This window comes from Megascapheus bottae, chromosome 10 (genome assembly GCF_031878675.1).
Source record: "Megascapheus bottae isolate mThoBot1 chromosome 10, mThoBot2.hap1, whole genome shotgun sequence".
Classification (NCBI taxonomy): Eukaryota; Metazoa; Chordata; class Mammalia; order Rodentia; family Geomyidae; genus Megascapheus; species Megascapheus bottae.
The window spans coordinates 6,090,132-6,104,441 of NC_143518.1; positions in this window are offsets into that span (position 1 = coordinate 6,090,132).

Sequence of the window (14,310 nt, forward strand, 5' to 3'; positions counted from 1 at the left end):
GTGCGAGATTTTGGAGCAAGTGCCAAAGTAGAAAGATTTTTTTGTTGTTGTTGTTAGTCCTGGGCTTGGGCTCAGAGCCTGAGCACTGTCCTTAGGTTTTTATTTTTCTCAGGGCTAGTGCTCTGCCACTTGAGCCACAGCACCACTTCCAGCTTTTTTTTTTTTTAATGTACGTGGTACCGAGGAATTGAACCCGGGCCTTTGTGCATGCTAGGCAAGCACTCTACCACTAGGCCAAACTCCCGGCCACTTCCAGATTTTTCTGTGTATGTGGTACCAAGGAATCAAACCCAGGTCTTCATGCATGCTAGGCAAGCACTCTACCACTAGGCCAAACTCCGGCCCAAAATTTTCTTTTTTAATGTGCAATTTGGCCTGTGAAAGAACCAGCACTTTCTGCCTCTGCTCTGGTAGTTATGATGTTTTGCCTAACACTGGGTCCTAACACTATTCATCAATAAATGTATCCTCTTAACCCTGTCCCCCCCCGGGGCTTTGACCTCAGAGTCAGGGCACTTTTCCTGAGCTTTTCTAGCTTTTTCAAGGCTAGTGCTCTATTACTTTGACCCACAACTCCACTCCCAGCTTTTTGTGGTTAATTGGAGATAAGAATCTTACATGCTTTCCTAACTGGGCTGGCTTTGAGCCACAATCCTCAGATCTCAGCCTATGGAATAGCTAAGACTACAGGCATGTGCTACTGGCACCCAGTTGAACTCTCTTTTAAGGGAGCCAAAATAATCTTTTCTCCTTCTAAGTTCTCTCAGATTTTGGTCATAGCAACAATAAAAGTCTGATTAATATAGTTGAGAAGCAAAAAAGGCCAGAAGACTGGGAATTTAATTATAGTCTTCAGCAGGAAAGAGGAAAGATATAATCTTGGCTGCTAGACCCATGTTTTGATCACCTTTGTGATGAAGAACACAGTTTATATTCCTCTCCTCTGTTTGGTGGTTGTCCTGAGATTTAGTATCTGGAATTGCACATTGCATTAATTTGCTTTCCATGTATTGTTTGCTTCACTTGTTACAATGTAAGATCCACCAGTGAATGATTGCTTTTAGTTTTTCTGTTCACATACATTAGTAATATGAGAGAGTTTTATGGTGCTATTTCCATACAGGCACCCAGTGCACTTTGAACAAATTTACTCGCCAACATATCCTCATTCTTCCTCTCTTTCCTCTTTCCCTTTTTCCATACAGCATGTGGTGGGTTTCAATATTCTGTATCCGTATGTATGTATGTATGTATGTATGTATGTATGTATGAATGTATGAATGTATATATGTATGTATGTATATTTGTATGTATCTATGTGTGTGTATTAACAAATAATATACATACATATGTACATTCAATTCTTTTTGGAAAAAACATTTACTTTTCACTAACTTACTTTTACTCACTTGAAATATCACATTCACTTGTGTCTAAAACTGACAGATTCTCATGAAAAGAAAAGCAAATGCAAGCAAAAACCCAAACAAAATTAGCTCTGAATGGAAAATGCCATTCTCTCTGTGGGGGAAGAATGGTTTTTTACTACAGTCTTTTCTTATGGTCCTTCCCTATCCTTTCCTTTTATTTCCAGTCATCATTCACAGAGTTGAGAACCCAGCTCATGGATGGTTATTACCAATAGGTAAAGTAAATAAGCTCTCTGAGTAAGGTCATGGTGGGGTGTGCATTGGAAGTGAATTTTCCCATCCAGGGTCACAGTCTGGCCCACTGGTTCTGTTATCTCCCGTGGCACTGCTCTTGCTGCTCATGGGACACAATGGTGACTGTGCCATGCAGTCAGGCTGAAGGCCATTTGCACAGTGTGACATGCCTTCATGCTTTGTGCACTTTCAGTGGCTTTGATGATGTGATCCTCAAATAGTCCATTGTGAGAAACAAGAGATCACTTCATCTTGACATGGACAAAAGGGGTAAGTGACTGAAAAGCTTGAAGATGTTAAATTTCTCACAATAAATAAACAGTCTGGGAAGCATTTAGTGGCCACATAATCCTTTAGAAACACATTGATCTTTTGGTTTCTGGACCTCTTCTTCTGGAATTCTAAATTCCACACTTCTGACAGAAGTTTAACTATGTGACACATAAAGACTTACTACAAGCATCACAAGACTGTGTGACTAGGTCTCCATTGGATCGATTTCCCACGAAAGTTCCAAAAATCTCATAGTGAATGTTGATGCCTTTGAATTTAAAATGCACTTCAGTTTCACTACCATTGCATCCCTGCCTGTACATTAAACACATCATCAGTTGGGTTTTGTGCCTCTAAGTATGTTTTTTCGTTTCTTGCACTCTACCTAGAAGTAGCACTAGGAAGATGTGAAAATGAATTTAACTTCTGTAATTCAAAGTGATTGTAATGGAGGAAAAGAATTTCGTGCATTCATATAGTCAAAGGAAATAGAAAAGAATTCATTTCCTATTAGATAAGCTATGGATACTCCCATTTCCTTTCAAAATTATAGGTGAATCTAAGCAACCATGAAAGACAGCCATGCTGTATCATCGGCACATAATGTATAATGTAATAGTGCTGTTGAGAAAAGACCATAGAAATGGTGGAACGACGGTGGATCAATGCAGCAGTGATATTCATGAGACACTGTGGAAAATGAACTTTAGAACCTGGAAGTGGGCGGTGGGGGAGCTTGAGAAATGCTCAGAAAAGAAAAGAAACTTTATTTATATAACTGTAACCCCTCTGTACATCACCTCTACAAGAAGATCATTTTTATGTCAAATAACATTCAGCAAGACCCAGAACAACACCTGCCACACTGGGTATCAAAAGACGAGTAACCTAAGGTCTTCATTACATGATGCCTATCAGCACAAGTATTTAAAAGCTCAGCATAGCAAAAGAAACAATCAATAGAATGAGGGGCTTAAGGAACAGGAGAACATCTTTGCCAGACAGGGGATTAAAATCCCAAACATAGAATTTTCAAAAGTTAGCACCAAAATAATGAATAATATGTGAGTGGGAAAATAAACTAGACAGATATTTTTTTTTCAAATGAGCAGCAAAAAGACCAATAAATACATGCAAATGTTCAATTTTCTGATCCATCAGGAAGATGAAAATCCAGTTTGCATTTAGATTCTACCTCACCTCAGTCAGAATGACTATCTTCAAGAAAACAAATACCAAAAACTGCTGGTGTGGATGTGGTGAAAGGGACTCATTCATTATTATCTGGAATGGACATTTGTTGAGCCACTTTGGAAATGACTGGTAGGATTTCCCAAAAAGTTAAAAAATAGAACTTGCTTAAATTTTGGTCATACTTCCAAAAATCAAAGTCAGACAAAAGGGCAAAGTAATGACAGGAAGCAATCTCAGCTCTTGCTGACCAAATAAAAGAACAGGGACATCAGACTGGGCAAGGAATAACTTTCTAAGTTTTGGGCTCCCTCTACTGGCCTACAGGAAAGATGCCTAGAAACAATTTTTTAAAACTACTGAATACTCAAAAAAGGTGTTTAAAACATCTCAGAAGTGCTCAGATTGCTGCTTGCTTTAAATGGAGTTTCTGTGATGGTGGAAAGGTGAGCTACTGAATGTTTCTAGAGGTCATCCTTTGCTTCCACCTGCTTTACCAACGGAGACAAATCGTCTCTCCACTGAGAGGATGCTTTCACAAAAATGGCACAAAAGAGCCAGAGTTTGTCCTAGTTGTAGAATGCTTGCCTAGCATGCACAAGACTCAGGATCAATTCCTTGATACCACACACATAGAGAAAGTGGAAGTGGTGCTGTGGCTCAAGTGGTAGAGCTCTAGCCTTAAGAAAGCCCGAGGACAGTGCTTGGACCCTGAGTTCAAGCCCCAGGACTGGCAAAAAAAAAAAAAAGACACAAAATATTTCCAAACTAAGCACCAGATCTAGCAAGTGTGAAGCTGAAGCCCTATATTCAAACCCCCATCTATATTTCTAAAACTGCATCTATATTTCTAAAACTGCATCTATATTTTTAAATCGAGGTTATCATAAATGGAATTTGCATAACTGGGGATGACATGCTTTAGTCTGGCATTTTGTCATTAGGGAAGTAAAACAAACTTGCTTATGACAAGAAGAAAGTTTTTCTCAATGTTTGTATCTTGATAATATTTCCAGACTCATTTAGATTGTTTGATGTCCATGCATTTTATTAGCAAATGAGTTAAACCTTTCAATTTTCTTTTGAAGTGAGTAATTGTTGGCTTAACTGTCACAATACCCTTCAACTTAAATCAATCCATGTTTATTAAATATGTTAGACCTTTGATCTGGACCAAGAAAGAAAGCATCTTCTTGTGCAATCTACATTTTGGAGGAGATTTTTGTCTTGATTTCATGAAAATGGACAGGGGCACAAAAGAATGATAACATGTTGGTGATATGCTAAAAATGCAATAATAATGATTCCTGGCTATGGCAGAATCATGCCAAGTCTTGTCAGAGTGGACTCTGGAGTCAGAGACTTCTGCCAGCTGAAAACTTTGGAATACTCTGTGCCTCAGGTACCAGGGCTGTAAAATGGAGAAAGTGATTACTTCCCCCATTTTATTGTGATGGTAAAACACTGTAGGGCTTGGATTAGTGCCGAAGAATTAGAAATTATGCACAAATATAAATTGTAGCTTTGATGACATTGGGATTAAATTGCTTGTGATACCATTATAGTGTGATATCTCACACTATCTTTATTACTGGCTGAAATCTGGACCAAAAATAAGATCCACATGTGTTCACATCAGTCAGATTTATTCTAAAAGGCAAACAAACAAACAAAAAACAAAAAGGAGACTGGGGTGTGGTCCACACTAGGGAACTTTGAAGCTACAGTAACTTCAACCTTCACACACAAAACAAAACTTCTTAGGTCAGAAGACTGAGGTCGCATCTTGTAGAGCAAATGGATGTCCCTAAAATTGAGCAGAGAAGAGAATTTGGAGAACCATAGCTTAACGCAGGGGCAGAAACTCCCTTCTTAGACAGCTAGCATTGGTAGGAAATTAAGCTGTAATGGGTAAACTGTTTGAAGATCAATGTGCAAAATCTTGACAATAAAAAAATCTCCAAAGATTCGGGTAAAGATCAGAGGGAACAACCCTCAGGCTACAGCAGAAAGCCAGAAAAAGTAAGCAGGAGCTTTATCTTCCTCAATAAAAGCCTACCCACAAGGAAACTCTCTTACCAGAAGCCACATCACCTGGAAAAGGGTTACTCTCACTCTAGCTCATTCTAGACCAAATCTCTCTCTAATGAAAGAGAGGGAAAGAGAGAGAGAGACAGAGAGAGAGAGAGAGAGAGAGAGAGAGAGAGAGAGAGGGGGAGGGAGAGAGAGACAGAGAGAGACAGAGACAGAGACAGAGACAGACAGAGACAGAGACAGAGACAGAGAGACAGAGACAGAGAGAGACAGAGACAGAGAGAGACAGAGAGAGAGACAGAGAGAGAGAGACAGAGAGAGAGAGAGAGAGAGAGAGAGAGAGAGAGAGAGAGAGAGAGAGAAAGGAGAAAATTATAACTGATAAATATTTGTAGAATTTATTTCCAGGGACACATGTTCACTAGAAGATTAAGACACAATTTTAGGGCTATAAGACAAATCTCTTTATTTCCCACTTTACCATTCTGTCAAGAGGGCTCCAGTAAAATAGTAGGGATTACAACTGAAGGAATTGCAAATCTCAGACCTTATCTTCTTAGGGAACTCCCAAGATAGAACCAGACCTATATGTCAGAAGTCTACAAATTACCACACTGGAAGTTGAAAGTAACTCTGATTGCTGTGGTGAGAGTAAATCAGAGGGAATGCTTTTGTGGGCTTCCTAGTAGACAGAACTTGAAGGAGGAAAGAAATTCATATGAGTAAAGACTATACATTTTTTAAGATTATTACTGGCATAGACATCCCTGTGATGGATCTTTGTAGAATAAATTGAAAACTGTCTCAGAAGGATTTGCCTTTTTAGATATCTAAACAAACAATAAGTCATGGAAGGAGGTGAAAATGCCAACATTAATAAGAATTTGGAAGAAGTTGTCTCTAACACTCACTGATGACATGAAAAGTTCAAGACTGCAAGAGAGGAAATAACTACAGATATAGAAGAAATAGCAAGTGATCTAGAATTAGACATAGAGCTTGAATATGTGATTGTATTGTTGAATTTTCATGATAAGACCTTCACAGATGAGGAATTGTTTCTTATGAATGAACAAAGGAAGTAAATTCCTGACATAGATACTCTTAGAAAAGATTCTATGAATAGTGCTGAAATGATAGCACAGAATTTAGACTATGACCTAAGCTTCATTGCTACTGTCTGTGCTGGTTCTGGGGCTTGAACTTGGGGCCTAGGTGCTGTCTTTGCAATTTTTGCTTAAGGCTAGTGTTTTACTGCTCAAGCCAGAGCTCTATTTCTGACATGTTCAGTATTTAAATGGAGAAAAGAGCCTCATGGATTTTACCAGGCTGGCTTCAAACTGCAAATCCTCAGCTTTCCTTTGTAGCTAGGATTACATGTGTAAGCTACCAGTGTCCAGCATCGATATCATTTTAGTTAAGTCAGTTACAAGATATGAGGGAATTGAGTCCAACTTCAGAATAAGTGCACTAGAGTACACGTGGTATTAAGCAACATTAAAGGAAGAATCCACTGATATAAGAAGACTCATTGCCTTTTTGAAGAACTGACACACCACCCCAACTTTCAACGACCATCAACTCTGATCAGGTCACATACATCAACATCAAGGCAGGATGCACCACAAGTACAAAGAACATGGTTCTGTGGAGACTCAGATGGCCATTAGCATTTGAGGACAATAAAGTATTGTTATGTAAGATAGTTGCATCATTTTAGACATCATTCTACTACAGAGTATAACCATAACTTTCATTATGTATTAGAAAACTAAAAAAAAAAAATCTTATGACTTACTTAATTGTGATGCTTCCTTCATTATAGTGGCCTAGAGGTGAACTTACAACTTATCTTCAAAGTGTGACTGTAAAAAGATGAGGAAAATGTACACATGCCCACACTAATCAGAAGTTGGAGTGGTGATGTTAATGCTATACAATGCAAGATTCAGAGCAAGAAGAATTTTCAGAAATCGGTTATGCATAATAACAAAGGATTTGTGTATCTAAGAAGATAGTCAATCCCAACTTGTATGAACCTCACAGAAAAACTTCAAAACCCATGACCCAGAAACCGGTAAAACTATAAGGACAAGTAAATGAATCCCCTATTGTAATTAATGACTTCAACATCAGCAATTAGCAGATCTGACAGACAGAAAATCATGAAGGATATAACTGAGTTGAACAGTATCATCCATTTAGCAGGGGCATTTATACAACACCCGAACAGCAGCAGGATACACAGTCTTCTCAAGCTGACATGGGACATTACCCAATATAGGCCTCACTCAGGTCCATATAGTAACCCTAGAAAATCTGAAAGAATGGAAATCATGGCTGGGCTCTGGTGGCTCATGCCTGTAATCCAAGCTACTCAGAGGGTGAGATCTGAGGATTGTGTTTCCAATTAACTACCAGAAAACTGGAAGTGGCTCAAAATGGTAGAGCATAGCCTTGAGCTCAATTGTTCAGGGACAGCCCCCAGGACCAGAGTTCAATCACCACAGCCAACAACAACAACAAAGAATGAAAATTACAAAATATTGCCGTGTCCAAACACAATAGAATTAGTCTTGATCAACAGGAGAAAGATACCCAGAAAATTCCAAATGTTTGTGACTGCAGGTTTACAGTAACACAATGTAGTCTCATGAGATGAGATGCAGAACATATTTTAACTCAAGTAAAATCAAAACAGAACAAACCAAAATCTGTGCAATCTAGCAAAGACAGTGCTCAAAGGAAAATTTATAGCTTTAAATACATCTGCCAGAAAGCTCTCAAAGTCAACAATCAATAATCTACCTTAGAAAAATAGATAAGAGCAGACTAAATCCAAAGTAAAAAATAACCATCAGTAAAATTTAAAATGATAAAAATCAATAATTCCAAACTCGAGGTCCTTGAGACCTCAAGCCAAGCTAAGTTAGAGTAACAGAAAGAAAATGTAAGTTACTAATATCAGAAATGAATCATTACAATGTTTAACAGCTTCATTCCTAATTTCCCCAAATTTTCAAGCAACCAAGATGGCCATCCATAAATGAATGGATAAGGAAATCATGGTACATTTATGCAAAGGATTATTGTTTTTTCAGTGATAAAAAGAACTAAATCATCAACCACAAACAGATAAGGAGAACTCTCACGGGCATACTGCTAAGTGAAGAAAACGAATCTGAGCAGAACTGCATATTGCATGATTCCAACATTGTGGAATGGGAAAACTGATGTGGATCATAAAAACTTAATGGGAGACATGGGCTCAGGATGTGGGAAGGAGGGTTGAATAAATGGAGTCCAAGAGAACTTGTGGGTAGGAACATTATGCCGAATGGCACTGTAATGATATAGGATACTCCATAAAATACACCAATTCAGGAGTGAAATTTGATGCACACTAAAGACTTCACTCAACAAAATGCATCAATTCTGATTCAGCCATTGCAACAAATGCTTAATATTAATTCAAGATGTTTATAATGTAGAAAATTGGGCATAGTGGTCAGTATGTGGAAACTTTGATTTCCTACAGTACATTTTCAATTTTTTTTATAAAACCTAAAGTTATTCTAAAAATAAAGTTGGTTAATTAAAAGAACCAGGGACATAAAAAGTGGAGCTGTTGGCTAAGTGGTAGAGTTCAAGGATTGAGCAAAGGAAACCTGGGACTGTGCCCAAGCCCCAAATTCAATTCCCACACCATATCTGACAGAGAGAGAGGTGGGAGGTAGGGAGGTAGGGAGGGAGAGAGAGAGAGAGAGAAGAAGGGAGGGAAGGGGAGAGAGAGAAAGCTCTAGACTGAGTATGGCATCAAGACAAGATGGGGATACAGAGAGACTGTAACAAAGACTTGGAATTTGGGAGACTTAACCAAGATTCAATCCTTGTTCTTCCATTAATAATTTGTGTGGAGTTTAGCCCTTACTGGACTTTGAAGCCAGGAAATAATAATATTTGCCTTCTAGAATTATCTGAGTTTCAAGTGAGCTATTAAGAAGGAATAAGGAGAGACTGGAAGATGGCGCCGAGACAATAGGGACGCAGCCTAGCTCTCGCCCACAAAAAGAGAGAACCAGGGAATCCCACGAGCTAACTACCTAAAGAAATCCACAACAAACTCAAGAAGCAACAGAGAGGGACTCAAACCGGAAAAGAAATCCAGATAAAGCTCACATCCAACTTTCTCAAAGAATTCGGAAGGCGAGGACCCCTCCCCCACCCCTCGCCGCAGGCTCCAAGACGCAAAAATCGGCGGCGGAGGGCACCGGGCCGGGCAGCCCCAACCTGCAGAAACCAGCATAGGACCGGACCAGCACACTGCAGAAGCAGCAGAACCCAGACGCGGAACACAGGCGGCAGGCGGCGGAGATCCGAGTGGAGTGAAAGATTCCGCAGGACCGTGGAGTACCCACAGCCAAACACAGAGGAGTGAGTAGCCCAGCGGGTCCCCAAACCCATCGGGGAAGCAGAGCTGGTGCCAAGCAATAGAACTTAACTCAGACCCCTCCACCCCGCCTGAGAAAGACTGGCAGGAGCAGGGGGACAAGGAATTTAGAATCCTGTCCCTACCCTCAACAGCCCCCTCCCTCAGGCCATTGACTGGAGATTGACAGGCGGGCTACCCATAAGACCCAGCACCCCACCAAGGGAGGCGGGGCTGTCCCTGCTCCCACCCGCCCAACAGGCTCCTCTCCCAGGCCTCTGACTGGAGACTGACAAGCGGGAGGGAGCTAAGACCCAGCACCCCACCAAAGGGGGCAGAGGTGTCCCAGCTCACCCGCCCAACAGGCTCCTCTCCCAGGCCACTGGGTCTCGAGAGTAGGGGGCGCTGAGACCCTGCTGTCCAACAGCGGGTGGGGTGTGCGGGAGTCTAGGAGCCAGCATCTGTCCCCCTCAAATCTTGAGCCGGACACGCTCCAGCTGGGATCCCAGCAAGACAGCACCAAGGGGCCCCCCACAGTCACAGACTCTCTGACAAAGCAGTGGAAACACAGCAGGGAGCTGAAGGGCAGACCAGTAGCCGAGCTCACCTTCTGAGAATCAGAAAGGCGCGGCTCTGCCGTTGGAGCCCACATCCTCTGCTGGACCCCGCCCCTGGGAACAGAGAGGACACCAGCTGGACTACCTGAGAGCCCCTGGAAACTCTCAAACTCCAGACCCTTGGCCAGGGGCTACCCCTGGAAGCAGCACAGGAAAACCAACCATCCGCCCAGCGCACTGAGACTGAAGCATGCAGATCCAATCCACGGCCCACTGTGAGGCCACTGGTTGGGCTGAGAGCTAGTCGTGCAGCAGCACACAGCCTTTGGGAACCGGCTGAACACCTGCAAAAACTGCAAACTGACCTAGTCAGCAGATGAACCAATTTAGCCGAGAACCACAGGTATACACAGATTCCCAGAGCCACTGGTCCCAATCCAAGTAAAGACCGCCACCTACCGACCACAGAGCGAAATACAACAGTTCTTGATGCCGAGGAGAGCGCAAAGACGAATTACAACATACATAAATAATCAAAGTCCCACGCAAAGCCCAAAAGAAAACAAGAGCAAAGGGACGAGAGAGATGTCACCATCCCAAGAAATGACACCTGAAGAGACACAAAACATGACCCTATTCAAGGAGATGATTGTGGACATGACTAAAGAGATTAAAACAGAATTCCAAAAACAATTCCAGGAACATAAGCAGGAAATCACCAAAGAGCTCCTCGAATTCAAAAGAGAAATGGAAGAAAAGATTAATAGCCTCACAGCAGACAGAATCAGCTCAGTGTCTACACTTCAAGCAAAAATGGAGGCATTAAGCAGCAGATTGACTGAGATGGAGAATAGAACATCAGGAACGGAAGATAAAATACAAGAGCTAGAACAGAGAATCGCCACTTGGAAAAATCAGTCAGAATGTACTAGCCAGAGCTCCAGGAACTGGCAGATGCAGCAAAGAAGTCTAATCTTCATATAATAGGGATTGAGGAGGGCGCAGAATTTCAGGACAAAGGAATGCAACCATTATTCACCAAAATCATAGCAGAGAACTTCCCCAACCTCAAAAGGGAAAATACTCACATTATTGAAGATTTCAGGACTCCAAACAGGCAAGATCCTAGAAGGAACTCATCTAGACATATCATAGTAAAGACACTAGACCTGAATACCAAGGAATTGATCTTAAATGCTGCAAAAAACAAAGAAAGAAAGAGCTATACTACAATGGGAAAAAAATTTGAATTACAGCAGATCTCTCCACGCAAACCCTAAATGCAAGAAAAGCTTGGAAAAACATCATTGATGTCCTGAAGACCAACAACTGCCAACCCAGACTGATATATCCAGCAAAACTAGCATTTACATTTGAGGGAGAAACAAGAATATTTCACTCCAAAGAGAAGCTTTATGAATACGTGCACACTAAACCAGCATCACAAAGAATACTAATTAATCGAGAACAAATTGTAGAACATCAAGAACCCCCATTAAGAAGCAAATATCTATAATTCACTAAACACAAAAGAGGGAAAAAAGAGAGAGAAAGGAACTTAGAAGTAAAAATAAATAACGACAATGGGCACTGACCACTTCTCCATAATTTCCCTAAATATGAACGGGCTGAACAATCCAATCAAAAGACACAGAGCAGCAGACTAGATTAAGAAACAAGACCCATCCATATGTTGCCTATAAGAGACCCACCTCACTGCCAAAGACAGAAACGAATTCCAAGTGAAAGGATGGAAACAAATTTTCCACTCCAATGCACCATGCAAAAAAGCAGGAGTAGCAATCTTAATCTCCGACAAAATTAACTTCTCAGTAAAATCAGTACATAAAGATAGAAACGGCCATTATATATTAGTAAAGGGTACAATCCAAACAAACTCTTTTAGAATTACAGAACAAGATAGACTCAAACACAATCATAGTGGGAGACCTCAATACATCACTCTCAACAAACGACAAGTCAACTCAACAAAATTAAGCAAAGACACCATCTACTTAAATGACACCATAGCCCAGCTGGGCTTAACAGATATACACAGAGTCTTCCACCCAACGGCAAAACTTTTTACATTTTTCTCAGCAGCACATGGGACACACTCCAAAATAGATCATATAATAGTTCATACAGAAAACTTAAGCAGATACAAGAGGACTGATATAATCCCATGCATTCTATCAGACCACAGTAGAGTCAGTCAAAAAACATTCACTCACTTGGAAACTGAACAACACACTTCTGAATAACTCCTGGGTAACAGATCAGATCAGAAATGAAATTAAAAACTTCCTTGAATGTAATGACAATCAAGAAACATCACAAAGGAACTTATGGGATACAGCAAAGGCAGTTCTAAGAGACAAATTTATCGCACTAGGGGCGCATATTAAAAAGACAGAAGAAGAGCATGTAAATAACCTAAAAAAAACCCTGAAACACCTAGAGGAGCAAGAAAAAGTTAATTCTAAAACAACTAGAAGGACAGAAATAACAAAAATAAAATCAGAAATATCAGAGATTGAAATAAGATCTACTATACGCAAAATTGATAAATCAAAAAGTTGGTTTTTTGAAAGAGTCAACAAAATAGACAGACTCCTGGCAAGATTAACCAAAAAAAGGAAAGGGGAGACTCAAATAAACAAGATTAGAGACCCCACGGGAACAATCACAACTGATTCCCAAGAAATCCAGTCCATAATGAATAGGTACTACCAGGGCCTATATTTAAAGAAACAAGAAAATCTAGTAGAAATGAATGATTTCTTAAATAAATATAGGCTACCCACACTGAATAACGATGAGGTAAACAAATTGAACAAACCAATCTCTGACAATGAAATTGTGGAAGCAATCAGGGAAATGCCAACCAAAAAGAGCCCAGGTCCAGATGGATTCACTGCGGAATTCTACAAGACATTTAAAGATGAAATAACACCTATACTCTTGAAACTCTTCTGAGAAATAGAAACAGAAGGAGCAATACCAAAGTCATTTTATGAAACTAATATTACTCTCATCCCCAAACTAGGGAAAGACCCAACAAAAAAAGAAAACCACAGACCTATCTCTCTAATGAACCCAGATGCAAAACTCCTCAATAAAATATTAGCTAACAGAATGCAGAAACAAATTAAAAAATAACACACTATGATCAAGTAGGCTTCATCCCACAGATTCAAGGCTGGTTTAACATTCGCAAATCAATCAATGTAATACATCACATCAATAGAGCTAAGGATAAAAATCATATGATAATTTCTCTGGACGCAGGGAAGGCATTTGACAAAAATACAACATCCATTCATGTTGAAAGCACTACAAAAAATAGGAATAAGAGGTACATTCCTCAAAATACTGAAAGCCATATATGAAAAACCTACAGCCAGTATTATACTAAATGGTGAAAGATTGGAACCATTCACCTTAAAATCAGGAACTAAACAGGGATGCCCACTCTCTCCACTTCTCTTCAATATAGTGCTGGAACCCTTAGCCAGAGCAATAAGGCAAGAAAAGGACATCAAAGGGATCCACATAGGGAAAGAAGAAATTAAACTATCTCTATTCCCAGATGACATGATCCTCTACTTGAGTGACCCAACAAACTCCACTCCCAAACTTCTAGAATTAATAAACTACTTTAGCAAAGTGGCAGGATACAAAATTAACCTTCAGAAGTCAGTAGCCTTCTTGTACACCAACAATACACAAACAGAAGGCCAAATCAAGAAAATGATCTCATTCCCAATAGCTCCCAAAAGAATAAAATACTTAGGAATATACTTAACCAAAGATGTAAAGGAATTATTCAATGAAAACTATAAAAGCCTAATGAAAGAAATTAAAGAGGACACTAGGAAATGGAAAGACATCCCATGCTCATGGCTAGGGAGAATCAACATAGTGAAAATTGCTATACTACCAAAATTGATATACAAATTCAATGCAATCCCCATCAAAGACCCAAAGACATTCTTTATGGAAATTGAAGATATAATCCAAAGATTCATATGGAACAAGAAAAGACCTAGAATAGCCAAAACAATTCTAGGCAAAAAGAGCAATGCTGGTGGTATTACAATACCAGACTTCAAACTCTACTATAGAGCCATATAACAAAACTGCTTGGTATTGGCACAAA